The sequence below is a fragment of the Piliocolobus tephrosceles genome, chromosome 14 (genome assembly GCF_002776525.5).
Source record: "Piliocolobus tephrosceles isolate RC106 chromosome 14, ASM277652v3, whole genome shotgun sequence".
Taxonomy (NCBI): domain Eukaryota; kingdom Metazoa; phylum Chordata; class Mammalia; order Primates; family Cercopithecidae; genus Piliocolobus; species Piliocolobus tephrosceles.
In genome coordinates, this window is record NC_045447.1 from 22,306,172 (window position 1) to 22,320,980 (window position 14,809).

A 14,809-nucleotide genomic window follows, 5' to 3' on the forward strand; every position below is an offset into this window, starting at 1 on the left:
TAACTGAAAGAGAACTCACTTGTCACCTCATTGTGCTAAACCATCCATGGGGATCCACCCCTATGATCCAATCACCTCCGACAGGCTCCACCTTCAACACTGGGGATTATGTTTCAACATGGGATTTGGAGGGGATAAACATCCAAACCCTATCAGTTAGTTCCTGCCCCACAAAAGTAGGGAAATAGACAAACCATGGCAATTTCAGTGCATGCCTTGATAGGAAGAGAGATACTCAACTTATGGTGCTGGGAGCATCGCTTTTAGCTTTACCAACTCCACCAGAGGTTGTGGGTAAGTTCTGTAGTTAGGAAAGAATCAAATTTACCAGTGGCAGGGAGGTAGGATTCCCATGAGGTAAAGAAAATAATCCCAAATTAGTGACCATATGTCCCGTATTCTCATTATAGCTCTCTCATGTGGCTTGGACAAATTGTGCATGCTGTCGGGGCAGGAGGAGAAGAAAAGGGTTTGAGGTCCATTTGCATCCTTCTTATGCCTAATCACAACAAGCTTTTTGAGTGTGTTAAATTAAAATGCGCTAGAGTGGTGCGTTTTACAGCAGCAATAGCTACCGTTTATTGAGAGCCTGCTATTTTCAGGCCTTCTGAAAGCAATTCATTTTACGGGTTCTTTTCATCTTTACAGCAAGTATGTGAGGCAAGGATGACTATTATTTCTGTTTTTCTGATGAGGAAACAAAGGCCCAGGAAAAGTTCAATGTTTTGTCCAACTAGAGCTACACAGGGGATGGGAGGTGGACCGGGATGCAAATGTGGGTGTGTGACTGCAAAGACCACTTCCAAAAAGGTGAGAGAGAAGACACAAGGTACCTATGGGAATAGGTCTTCCCGTCTCGAGAACTTTCCCTTAGCCCTTCATACTGGAGCCATGTGGGGACACTTGCATTATTCAAATAAATGACCTCAGGGCTTAAACACTCCCTAGAGATGGGAAATTACTTGCTCAAGATCACATAGCAAGTTATTGGCACAGCTTGATAAAACTTGGACATCCTAGCTCCCTGTCCAGGACAGGACTGGGTGCATAAGGAATGATGATAACATGCACTAGGATTCAGGGAGAGTTAGTCGCCTTCACCCTTGGACTCATCTGGCAAGTGTTTTACATACTGTGTGTCTGCTCTTATTCTAGACCCCTGAGATAACCATGATATGAATGGAGTCCAGGCCTTGCCCTTGACAAGTGTGTAGTGGAAGGGTGGTGTGGGATAGAGGATTCCTAAGATTAGAGAATACTCTGAACACTGGAATATGAAGATCCTAATTGAACTGGAAACATATTGAAAGTTACAGGGATATGGGCTTCTGCCCTTAGCTGTGATAAAATAAGCAGCTAGACCCCTCAGGGATTGAGGGAGGTAGTCTGCATCCTGCAGCCCTGGAGTTAAGGCTGGAGCTGGAGCAGGAGGGCTGGACTAAGAGGTGCCCCTCATCAAGGAGCCCAGCTGCCACTTTGAACCAGGCAGTTATTCGCTCTGATCCTGCAGATCTGTTAAGGAGGCCATCGTTAGGTTTCAATTAGAGTTTAGCTTCTGGGGCAAGGCTAATCTTCCTCTCTGAATCTCATTTATAGCATCTGGAAAACAGACATAATGATAATACTTTGTCAGAAAAATGCCTAGTAATGTTGACTTTTCTCCAGCCACATCTCTAAAGTTTTATGTCAAAGTGTGAGGGCCTTTCACTCTCTTCCTTGAGTAGCGGAGGGGAAAGTTCTGGAAGAGGCCCTGGTGACAGCAGCTCAGCTTGTTCTCAGTGTTATGACAGGACAAGGAATCCCAGTGCTAATACACACAGGCAAGGAGATGGAGGGCGAAGTGGCCAAGGAGAAGATAATGTTTCTCTAGCCTGCAATTTCTTTCAATTTCAGGGATTGCAATTACCAGGGCAGAAGTTAGTAACAGCCATGCCTGGAATGCTTAAGTGAGTTTGGTGCCACTGATGGAAATTGTTTTGCATTTAGAGAGGGAAGACATGTGCTTTGTGTAACGCAAGCTTCACTCTGACTCTGTGTATGTATGGGGGTATGTGTGGTGTGTGTATGTGTGTGTGTGTGTGTGTGTGCTCATGCACATCTGTGTATAAATGAGGATGGCAGGAAAGAGGGAAGAAGACCAGTGTGACTATGGTTGGAGAGATAGGTGGTAGAGTGGAGGCAGGTGGCCCTGATTCACTTGAACATGACTCCAGGAAAGTGATTCTTACCACCTCTGAGCCCCAGTTCCCTCACCTCTGGCAGGGAGATAATAATACCTAACTCACAAGGTTGTTGAGAGGGTTGGAAAGAAAGCCTGCAGAGAACCTAACACATGATATACATTAGCAAAGGGCATCCTTCTAAGACATTCAACCAGCATCGGCATTTACAACAAGTCAACCTTTACTTTTCAGGATTTCATTTGGGGAAAAATTAAACATTTACCAGCATATTTTTGCATAGTGTTTAAGAATATGAAGTTAAATTGTTCAAACCTCACCTTATAAGTTCTGTGCATTTTTCCTCTTTTATGTCTCTGCTCCCTCACTAAAAAGAAGCAGAACAAGAGTGCTTACCTTGCATGGTTGTTGGGCATGTGAAATGAGATTGTATATGCAAAGCCCTTAGAATAATGTCTAGCACATTGTAAACAATGAATAGATATTAGTTTTAAAAATGATACTTGTTATTCTATGTGCTAAATAGAATAGGGAAGGAAGGATGGCAAGGGAGGCAGAGATGAATAAGGCAGTGACTAGGCCCCATGGGAGGGCAATTGCAGTACCACAGCTGAATGGATTGTCTCCCCTACATTGCCATTCAGCTAAGAGACATTCAGCACTTTATTGAATAAGCACTTCCTGAGCCCCTAGTGCATGCATCAGACACTGCGTTAGGGCTGGGTGCACAGCAGTGAATAAGACAGACGTAATTCTTGCTCTCGAGTGCTCATGGTCCAATGAGGGAGACAGAGGGTGACTGGGAACAACAGTCCAGTGTGAAAATGCTAGCATAGCAGCAGAACAGGGGCTGCACAAACACAAAGAAGGAATATCTAACTTCCAAATGAAAGGAGGGGCATTGACAAAGTCCTCCTAGGGAAAAAGAAAACTAAAAAAAAAAAAAAAAAAAAAAAATTCCTAGAATGTGACAGGCAGAATAATGCAAGATGCCCATGTCTCAATCCCTGGAACCCATGAATAAGTTATCAGTTATCTTACATAGAAAGGAGAACATTCAGAGTGCAGGTGGAATAGGGTTGCCAGTCAGTTCATTTTGAGATGAAGAGTGTCTGGATTAACCAGATGGCCCCAGTGAAATCAAAAAGATCTTTAAAGAGGAAGAGAGAAGCAGAGGACAGGATGAAGTGAGTGTGTGATGTGAAAAGGACTCAATTGGCCGGGCGTGGTGGCTCACGCCTGTAATCCCAACATTTTAGGAGGCTGAGGCGGGCAGATCATGAGGTCAGGAGTTTGAGACCAGCCTGACCAACTTGGGGAAACCCCGTCTCTACTAAAAAATACAAAAATTAGCTGGGCATGGTGGCATATGTCTGTAATCCCGGCTACTCAGGAAGGTGAAGCAGGAGAATCGCTTGAACCCAGGAGTCGGAAGTTGCAGTGAGCTGAGATGGCACCCCTACACTCCAGCCTGGGTGACAGAGCAAGACTTTGTCTCAAAAAAGGACTCAATTTGCCTTGGTTGGCTTTCAGGAGGGAGAAAAGGGGCCATGAGCCATATGGACAGCCTTAAGAAGCCGGGAAAAGGCAAGGTAGTCAACTCTCCCCTAGAACCTCCAGAAAGAGTCATCTCTGCTGCCACCTAGAAGTTAGCCCAGAAGCCCATGTCAGACTTCTGACCTACAGAACTATAAAATAAATTAATGTTGTTTTGAGCCACTAATATTGTGGTGATGTTTTACAGCTGCGATAGAATGCTAATACATGGAGCTAATGACCTATTTGTGTTAGAAACATCATTTCAGAAAATCGTTCTGGCTGCAAGATAGTAAACGAATTGGAAGGGGCAAGGCTGAATTCAGAAAGCATGGTTAACAGGTCATTGTAGTAGTCGCTATGGGAGGGGATGATGGCCTCAAGGACAGCTATTAGGGACTGTGTCTATACCAAACCCTGGAATCAGACTGTGAGGAGGAGGAGGGATCTGAGGGAAACTAGTTATATAGATTCTTGCAGCACTGAACATTGAATCTGAGATGGAAAACACGTGCAGAGAACAATCATACCTAGCAGAGTTGGTGATCTTGAGATCAGAGCCAAAGTCAAGTGCTGTGGAAACAGAATGATATAGCTTCCAAAGAAGGGACTCAGTGACAGCTTCCTGAAGGAGATGACACCACGAGGTCTGTCTGGGAAGTCTACAAGAGAGTGCAGAGGAGGTTGCAAAGAAACAAATACCTGGAAGGAGTTCACAGTTCAGAGAGGGTGTCAGGCAGGTAGAGAGGTCACTCTGCCTAACCCTTGAAAATGCACAAGTCAAAACAGGACTGGGTTGGAAATTAAGAATAGGGATTGAGAGTCAGTCCAATTCTGCCAAGAAAACACCTGCAAGGCCTTAAATAAGACACTTCTCTATACTGCCTCTGCTTCTTTTACTATCAAATGGTAACAGTAATGCTTATCATTTCTGGGAGCATCAGATGTGATCAGAGTGGACCCATGGTTATGCGCCACTGGATGGGCCAGTGAAGCAACTTTGCAGCCATGGTCCTTGAAACACCCTGGACAGTAGGGGTCACAAGCTGCATTCTGCCATGGAGCAAATGGCAGTTCTGAGAGCCTCCATCTGGGAGGTGACTTGGCCTGCTTGAAATGCTGGGGGTGAGGCTTGAGATCTGACCATCTTCCTGTGGGTCTCACAGTTAGCAGTTAAGCTGAAGTGGACTGACAGAGAGCAGAGGTAGAAAGGAGGCCAAGGACATATGTGGCGGGACAAAACACACTGGTCTGTTTTCTAGCTGTGGTTAATGAACTCAGGTATGTGTGGAGGGCTCTGGTTCTCAGTACTACTAATACGCAAATCTTGGGGAGGCAGGTCCCCAGAGTCAGCACAGGAGCATGGGCTTGACTGCTTGGGCTCAAACCTGCTCAATAAAAAACCATGACTCTTCTTTTACTCCCCACCACATGCAGTTGGCAATGGAGATCAGCAGGTTCTATTTCCTGACTCTCTCTCAAATCTGTGCTGCTTCTCTGTATTCTGTTGTCCACCTAATCGGTTATGTCTTATCTGGATTACTGCAAAACCTCTTAACTGGCCTCCCTCCTTCCAGCCCTTTTCCAGTCCATCCTCTACCCTGTAGTCAGGCAGTCTTTTTGAAGCTCCTATCTGATGGTTTTGCTTTCCTGCTGAAAACTCTACAGTGGATCTCCTTACCCTTAGAATGAAGCCCACCTTCTGTAGCATCACTTAGAAAACCCATGAGATCTGATCCCTACATGGCCTCCTCTAGCTCTATCCCATCCTTGCTTCTCACTCACTGCTTTAGCATCTTGAAACTTAGCTTATTGCAATTTCCAGAACATGCCATGTAAGTGTTATATCTGTGCCTCTTCCATTCACACACACACACGCACACACAGGCACATACATGCCTATGGACTTTTGTGCATTTGCTGTTCTTTCTGCATGGGCCCCACCCTCATCGCCTTTTTCTGCCCTCTTCCTTGTTAACCCCTCCTAGTCTGTCAAGTCTAACCTCCTCCAGGGAGACTTCCTAACCTCCTCAGTCTACATTAAGTTTTCCTTCTCTTCATTTCCTTTGTCCCTGAACTTTCTCAATGAAACTTAGACTTTATCCCTCTAACCTATAACCATCCATTCTCACAGTCAAGCATTCAAAAATTATTTTGCTGCAACTCAGTATGCAAAAATACTGTTGTCTTAATTTTCTAAAACTGTCATAATAATTCTCTCAAGTTTTCATTTCACTGATAGCAAAATCATATTTCCTCCTGGTGTGGTGGCTCACACCTGAAATCCCAGCACTTTGGAAGGGTGAGCTGGGCATTTTATTTGAAGTCAGGAGTTTAAGACCAGCCTGGCTGACATGGTGAAACCCTGTCTCTACTAAAAATACAATTAGCTGGGTGTGGTGGCACACACCTGTAATCCTAGCTACTTGGGAGGCTGAGGCAGGAGAATCACTTGAACCTGGGAGATGGAGGCTCCGGTAAGCCGAGATCACACCAATGCATTCTAGCCTGGGCAACAGAGTGAGACTCCATCTCAAAAAAAAAAAAAAAAAATGTATTTTCATTTTTTGATTAAGGATACAAAACATTTTCTCTGGAGTAAACATTAAGTCCACTCAAAGTTGAACGCCCCACCAGTCTTGCCTCAGTTGCATTTTTCCCACCAGCCTTGCCTCTCCCTCTTACCAAACAATCTCCCCTACCCCTTAACTTGGCCTCAGAGAAGGCAGAGGTTAGTGAGGGAAGGTTTCTTGTACAAATGTGTTCTTGTGGATCCCTGCTGGTATTTGCTATGTGATTTTTTGGTTTGAGCTTGGCTCTGAGCACTAGCACTGGCATCCATTGAAGTATGGAAGGTCTTGGGTAGTTTTTTGAGAGGAGCAATGTGTTGGAACCCACAGCCAAAGTCCAAAGTCATTAGGTCTCAACACTCTGAAGCCCCCTTTGTTCTAATGTTCTAATCCCAGCCTCATCCACCATCCCTGCCACCACGGGAGTGAAGGATTTATGCCAAGAGGTCTTTTTATTTTCAACTTTATATTTTTAATTGACATATAACAATTGTACATATTTATGGAGCCAGGAAGTCTTGACGGTTTTATCCCCTTTACCCTGTGCATGCAGAACTTGGTGGGAGTGGTGCCAAATTCAAGTGTCTTCTTGACTTACTGCTACCCCTCCCAGGAGTTCCTGCTGGCTTGTTGAACAAGGGGCTTGCAAACTTCCCAGACTATATCCTGGGTCTAGGGGAGCAAACCCAATCACCCCTGCTCACCTGTCTCAAGATTCTTAAATATCTTAAGTGTTTATTGACACTACTCTATTACTTGGGATGAATGAGGGGTGGTTTGACTTCCAAAAGGCCAGGAGCAGGGTCATTGTGGCACTCCCATCTGAACTCTCGGCCATTTGACTTTCCTCTCCAACAATTCCTTGCGGCACCAGTGGTAGAAAGAACAGCGTAGTACTTCCTTTTCTTATCTGGTGGGAATAATTGTGAGGCCATCACCTGCCCAATCTGTATATTAAAATAAAATATAATGATCTGAGTCAGCAGGACTGGCTTTTGATAGAGAAGGAAACTTCACTCTCAGCACAGGCTGGCTTTTCAAACTATTGTCCAGCTTGAAACACTGCAAAGTCAACTTTGAGAGGCAAAGCTCAGATAGGATTTCTGGAGAATGAAAAACATTTTAACATTTTCAAAACAATGATTTACCTTGCACACATGGGCACACATACATAGGAGGCCATTTGTAAACATGTGTGTCTCCTATCAGGCTGTGAGTAACTGGAGGACAGAGAATGTCATTTTTGTTTTTGTATTCCTAATGCCTGACAAATAACATTAAATGTTTGTTGAGTGAATGAATGAATAAATGGCTAAATGAAAGAATCACTAAATCTTGAGTGCTTGACCAGAGAACTTAAACTATGACACATAATTAAGAAGTAGAGCATATGAAAACAGTTTCTAACCGCTGCTTAAGAAGGGCAGAGCTTCAGGGTGGGCTGGTACCAACCGACCAGTGTTAGCGTCAGTTTATCACCACCAGACCCTATAGGTGTCTCCAGCAACTGTAGAACAGCTACAAAATCTAGCCCAGCACCTCCCAGCCTGAGGTTCAGACAAACGTTCTGTACCAGCCCGTTCCTCTCAGTTCCAGAGAAGGACAGTGGCTTCTGCACATCATACAGCCAGCCAGTGACAGAGCCAAGATGAGAACACAGGTCTCCCAACTGCTTGTTCTCAGAGGACACCAAATCTCAGCCAAAGTTATCCTTGTCATATGGCATAAAGGCTCAGTTCAGTCAGAGAGGAGGGATGGGGCACAGTGTACATACACCAGGGAATATGTCCTCATCAGCTTTGGGATTTTAAGGCAACCTTTTTTGAGGCTTCTGGCCAGTGTAGGAAGAGCCAGAGAACCAGGCAAGGAGAGCGGGCCCCTCCCTGCAAACTCAGTAGCTCCCAAGCCAAGGCTCCTAGCTTTCCCTCAAGGAAGAAAAGACTGCAGACAGTGCTGACTGGCTCTAAGGTGATTTACCTTCCTGAAATACCTCAATTTAAATGCTAATTTCCCTAGAACCAAGGGGCGATGGCTCTTGCAGGCTGGTTGCTGTGTATTAATGTGCCCAAAACACACATATTCTTAAAAGAGGGTGGCAGGCAGCAAAGACCTGAGGAAGGGTGGAACAGAGTGGCAGAGGAGTCCAGCTTCCCTTGTTTGTCTTTGCTGTCAGCATGGCTGGCTGATCAGAAGGAAGCTAGACATGGTGCATCCTCAGTGGAAATGTTTTGTAGGATTTCTGTCATTTAGAGGTCATATGCAGGTAGCCTGGGAGGGTAAAGAGACCTTCCCCTTCTGTTTACACATGGTTCAACAAATGCTCAGGGGCATATACAGTCAGATAGGCACTGTGCTGGACAAGCTAGCATGAAAAATAATTTTACGGCCGGGCATGGTCGTTCATGCCTGTAATCCCAGCACTTTGGGAGGCCGACGTGGGCAGATTATGAGGTCAGGAGATCGAGACCATCCTGGCTAACATGGTGAACCCCATCTCTAGTAAAAAAAAAAAAATACAAAAAATCAGCCAGGCGTGGTGGCTGGCACCTGTAGTCCTAGCTACTCGGGAAGCTGAGGCAGGAGAATGGCGTGTACCCACGAGGCGGAGCTTGCAGTGAGCCGAGATCGCACCACTGTACTCCAGCCTGGGTGACAGAGCGAGACTCTGTCTCAAAAAATAAAATAAAATAAAATAAAATAACTTTACATAATTCCTCCTCTTCAGGCATTGAAGCTGAACTCATTATCCCTATTTTACAGATGAAATCACTAAGGATCATAAAATTTGAAGTGTTACTCCTGAAGGTCACACAGCTAGAATTTGTATCCATGTCTGTATGAGTTCTAAGCCCATACTTTCTATCACTAGATCCAAAGGCCACATCTGGAATCTATTTACAAACAAGATGCATGAAAGTAAAGTGATAGAAAAGATGTATTTCAGCTGGGGAAAACTGGAATGGTATTATGGAAATGATGGTTTTTCAACGGGGCCCTTTGCTGCCCACTGGCATTGTTCATTTTAGAATGTGCCCACACTTCTACCTCTACCTGAATGTACATATGCACACCAAGAATGGGAGGCCCAATCAACCCTTTTCTTAGGGAGATCGTCTGTTCCCATCCAGTCCCCACTCACTCAGTGGCCCCTGGCCCCTCTGTCCAAGGTCCATGGGAGCCAGAGTAGGTATGTACTTAGGAATTTAGGGGAAGAAAGTAGGGTTTTGGAGCTTCTTGGGGAATATTAGACTCAAATCCCCAATACGCTTTAGATCCTGAAGCATTCTGGGACTCTATGGCAAAACATCAGAAAGGGCTTCATCCATAGATGTAGGTCATGCACATATTACCACTGTCTCTGTGTTTTCTTCCTTCACTGCTTCAACAAATGTTCATGGTGCACCTACTTTTTCTCAGTTTTCCTCAGGTACTCAGTTTGCACTGCTGGGCCCTGAGGAGGCAGCACTACATCGGACAGGCATAGTTTGGGGCTGCATGGAACCCACAGTCTAGTGGGAAAGACAGGTGTCCAACAACATCTCCCATGAGCACAAATATCATTAGAAAGATAAAGCCGTTCATAGAGGAAAACAGCAAGATATGATAAGGGTGTGTAACAAAAGAACTGATTCCAGGGAGAGTTCTTAAAAGGCAGAGGAATAGTGGATGGTCTGAATGATGAGTAGGAGTTGTCCAGGTGCAGAGGGAGAGCAAATTCCAGAGAGAGGGCAAATTCTAAGTGGGTCCTTGTGTGGGATGGGAGCATGCCCCAGAAAAGGAACTTAAGGACAGTCAGAGCAGGAGGAAAACAGTGGCCCTGGGGGCTGTGGCTCAAACAATAAGGCAGCAGGAGTAAGCAGACAGGGTCTAGATTATGAGGGATCTTGTAGACCTCAATGCGACATTGATTCTCTCCTGGTCTTCATGAATGGAGGCATCTCCTCTGATTTTCCACTGTTGTATCCCTAGCACCCAAAACAGTTCCTGAAAAAGGGTAGAGCCCCAATAAGTGTGAAATGAAGGAGACCGCTCACTGCCAGAGTCCCTGGGGCCCAAGATCTACTATTTTAGAATTGATGAATTGTTTCCCTAGAATGTCAACTGAGATTGAACTGTTTTTATAGATACATCTGGGAGATGCTTGTCTGTGTGTTTGTGTGTGTGTGTGTAAGTGAATGTTGTGTTTCAAGCAGCAGCAGAGCCACTGTTTGTTTAAACAAGCATCTCTCAAAAACACCTTCTTGAAAGCACACTCCACTGTGGTGGTGAATAACAGAACTACCTGGTCTCATCTCTAAATGAGTCAAGCACTCCCAGGGATCAGGAGCACAGGCTTGGGATCGATTCACTGAGCATGTACGTACTGCATGCTGGGCTCTCAGCAGGAAGCTAGGGGTGTTAGAATTTGGTCTTGGCCACTGCTGCTTTCTAACTGTGGACCTCAGTTGGACAAGTTCCTTAACCTCTCTGAACATGTTTTTTCATCTATAAAATGGGAATAATGATAGTACTTGTCTCACAGCATTCTTATGAGGTTAAAATGGCATACACACTCCTATATCTGTTTTAATTTCAATCGTTTTGGGGGTACAAGTGGTTTTTGACTAGATAGATAAGTTCTTTGGTGGTGATTTCTGAGATTTTTAGGGCACCCATCATCTGAACAGTATACACTGTATCCAATATGTAGTCTTTTTTTTTTTTTTTTCCGGAGACAGAGTCTTGGCACAATCGCAGTTCACTGCAACTTCCGCCTCCCGGGTTCAAACGATTCTCATGCCTCAGCCTCTCGAGTAGCTGGGATTACAGGTGGGTGCCACCATGCCCAGCTAATTTGTGTATTTTTAGTAGAGACGGAGTTTCACCATGTTGGCCAAGTTAGTCTTGAACTCCTGACCTCAGGTAATCTTTCTGCCTCGGCCTCCCAAAGTGCTAGGATTATAGGCATGAGCCACTGTGCCTGGCCCCAATATGTAGTCTTTTATCACCCCTTTTCCGACCTTCCCCCGCCGAGTCCTCAAAGCTCATTACATCACTCTTATGCCTTTGTATCCTTATAGTTTAGTTCCCAGTTATAAGTGAGAACATAAAACATTTGGTTTTCCATTCCTGTACGCTACTCTATCTTGACACACTGCCTTGAATATAGAAGATGGTCAACAAATGCAATCAGTAAATCTCAGTAAATATTATCATATTGCTAGGGTTAGTTACCTAGCAGCTTTTACTACACACACACACACACACACACACACACACACACACGTTGGCACATGAACTACAGCATTACTGATGAGCAACAGATATGATCAATAAATAAATATTGTCCATTATTTCTGTCTTCCTATCATATGAATTAATTGTGTGGTAGTTTTTACTACACACACACACACACACACACACACACAGGAGCACTGAGAATCTGAATTATTCCTGAGCACCCAAGTTTAAGCCAGAACCCTGCCAGCTCCCTGGTCGCCTCTCCCAGGTGGGTGGATTCTGCAGCTGCTGTCTGGGCTTCCATCTGAGGTTCTCAGGCCAGCAGAACTTTCCCAGCAGCTACTCTTCTCGTCCGTGTTTTGCCTCCCAAAACAGCTGATCGATGCAAAGGCCCCGGGCGCCCTCTGCTGGCAGAGGCCTTGCAGGACTTGTGGCCATCGCCCAGGCAGCTGCAGAGGGACCCCAGTACCCGAGAGACCATGCCGTTGCTGTGTTGTTCATTCGGGCTTCATCTTCGCATACCTGCCCCCCCTCCTTCCCAGCCTTCCATATTGGCTGGCTAATTCTCACCCCTCCATTTTCTCTCTCTTTCTGCATTTCTCCAAGTCCCCCTGTACTTTCTGGAAGCTCAGGAAGGAAAACCTTCCTCCGAGAAGGGGTGTCCTGAGCCAGGCCTCTGCCTCCTGAGTTTGCCCACTCTACTTCCTTGCGTTGTCCCGTTGGGGTCAGATTTCCTTGCAGAGCTAAGATGGACTTGACAGGAAGGCAGAAGGATTGGAGGAGAGGGACATGGGGATAGAGAAGGTGGCATTACCTTCCCTCCTCTGCAATTGTAAGAACATTTCTAGAGATTTGAAATGGAGACCCTTGGGTGGTAAAGTGAAAGACAGATTTGCCTTCAGATCTCATTTCCCAAATGCACCCAGTGTGTAAGTCCATAGAAAATCCATTTCCTTGTCGATTAAACGGGGAATATATGCCTATGGGGCTTGAAGAGGTCACATAGAGAACAGAGCCTGGGGCATGTGGTGAATAGCTAACTCCCTCCTCTCTTGTAGGAGCAGCAAGGTCCTCGTCTTGGCTGCAGCCTGTCTGGGCTCAGCACATGCCCAGGCACTATGGCCCTTCCAGCTTTGACAGCCTGTGTCTGTCACAGGCAGGTCCTTCCGCACCCTGTACCCAAGCAGTGATGAGGATGTCTTTTGAAGACATCTACCATGACCTGTTAGAGAAACAAAGACTCTATGCCAGGCATACAGTAAATACTAACCCTTCTATATTCAACTGTCTGAGTGAACGCTTAGGGAAAGGCAAGCTGAGAAATAAAACCACAATCTAGTCATGTTTAGTACATAATAAAGTACAAAATATACTCGACTTAAGCATTGGGTTTGCTTTTAAACCTGATAGAATTCTGGAAAATTTAAATGCCAGATTGAATCAAGTTTAAAACTTAACTCATGGTTGAAAGCAATGTATTACTAAATTTTGATCTGGGGCCAAACCACCTGGGATCTCCCACTTCCCAGCCTTATGGCCTTAGGTAATTACATAACTTCTTTGTGCTTCAGCTTTTCAATGTCTAAATGGGGAATGTAAATGACACCTACTTCATAGAGTTGGGTGAAGTGTAAGTATTGGCAACTGTGCCTGGTGCATAGTAGGTGCTCAATAAAAGGCTATTGTTGTTGTTGCCACTCCACTAAGGCCAGCTGAGTAGCTGTTATGATCCCCATGTTACAGAACAGATCATTGAGATTTGGTTGGTTTGCTCCAGGTTACACAGCTAGGATGCAGTGTGGGCAGAACTGGAGCCCAGTCCTCATAGGCTCCTCTCAGCTTCCAAGGCTGAGCTACCTCCTTACCCTCACTCTGGCCTCTCCTGCCCAGAGTGAAAACAAGTGCTGGGGATCTTGCAGGGAAGAGACCTTGTGCAGCAGCACCTGGCACATGCAGAATTCCTGATAGCAACCCCCAACGATTGTTCTGCATGGCCATTTTCGTGTTTTCCCCACTAGGCTGAGAAGATCTAGAGGACAAGGGGACACGTCAATCTGTCTCTGTGTTCTTAGCACCCCCAGCACAGGATTCCACCCAAGTATGTGTTCAGTGCATGCCAGTTGACTGCTTAGGGCATGGACTACCCCTTCATCCTGCTACATCTTTCAGGGAAAATCTATCACCAGAGACCACCATATCACAAGGGAGGAATGAGGACATTTAGTCCTGGCTAGGGTTACATGTTATGTGGAGGTACTTCCATTGACCAGAAGCCAGTCTTTTTAAATTCACATTGCTATTCCACACTCCCAGATTTGCAGACAAAGACCAACCTTCTAGGTAGAACCCATTATCACCTGCACACACAGACATAAACAAGGATGACTCCACAGACAGCCATGGCACACCCACACACAATAGCATGTTTAAATGGCGAGTGTGGGCCTTAAAACTCACCATGATGCACATGCATCCTGGGCAGAAAGTCTCAGGCCCAGCCAGACCAGCTCCACCACCTGTTAACACCAAATCTCATGTTACTTATCTTCAACTTAAAGATAATGATATCTATCTTTTGGGATTGCTGTGAAGATTAAGTGATAAAATGTATGTAAAGTATTTAGCTAGATTCTAGCAAAGTATAAAGATTCAATGACTAATACAGATGACAAAGACAATGATGATAATGATGGTGATGCTGGTGGTACTGAAGATGGTGATAACGTCACATCCTCTGGACTCAGAAATGAAGAAAGTGTTCATCAAATGGATGAATTGATGATGAGCCTCAAAGGTGCCTGGAGTGGGGTGCAGAGATGTTGAGCAGACAGGAAGGTGACATAAGCCACTCAACACTTTTACAGGTGCTTTTGAACTGCCTGAGATATAGGCTTCAAAGGCATTGCTTTGGCATCACGTATTGTTGTTTTCGTGCTTCTGATTTTCATTTCCAGGTTGACCATTCCGTGTGTCAAAATGAAGTAATAAACATCCTCCTTTTGTTCTTCTCCTCCCCCTTCTCTTCTCTCCTCCTCCTCTCCAGACTATAATTCGTGTGTTAATGCCGGGGATTTCTGAATATAAAGGGACCTCAGAAGTCATATTTAATATGGAAAAGCTCTCGATACCATCCATGTCAACTGGCTGTCAAGTTTCCTGCTTGCACACGCTCAGTAACAGGAAGCTCAGCACCTATCTTGGCAGGCTGCTAATTTTTAGGCAGGTCTACTGTCCGGAAGAATGAAATCTGCCTCCCTCTGCTGCATTGTTATTACCATCCTCTCAGAACTTGGTTCACGGTTC

At 45.2% G+C, this 14,809-nt stretch overlaps 1 protein-coding gene across 3 annotated transcripts in view; it reads left to right on the forward strand.

Moving 5' to 3' along the window:
* ASTN2 (astrotactin 2) overlaps positions 1-14,809 on the forward strand; it is a 997,023-nt gene that overhangs the window by 682,476 nt on the left and 299,738 nt on the right. The window lies entirely within an intron of this gene.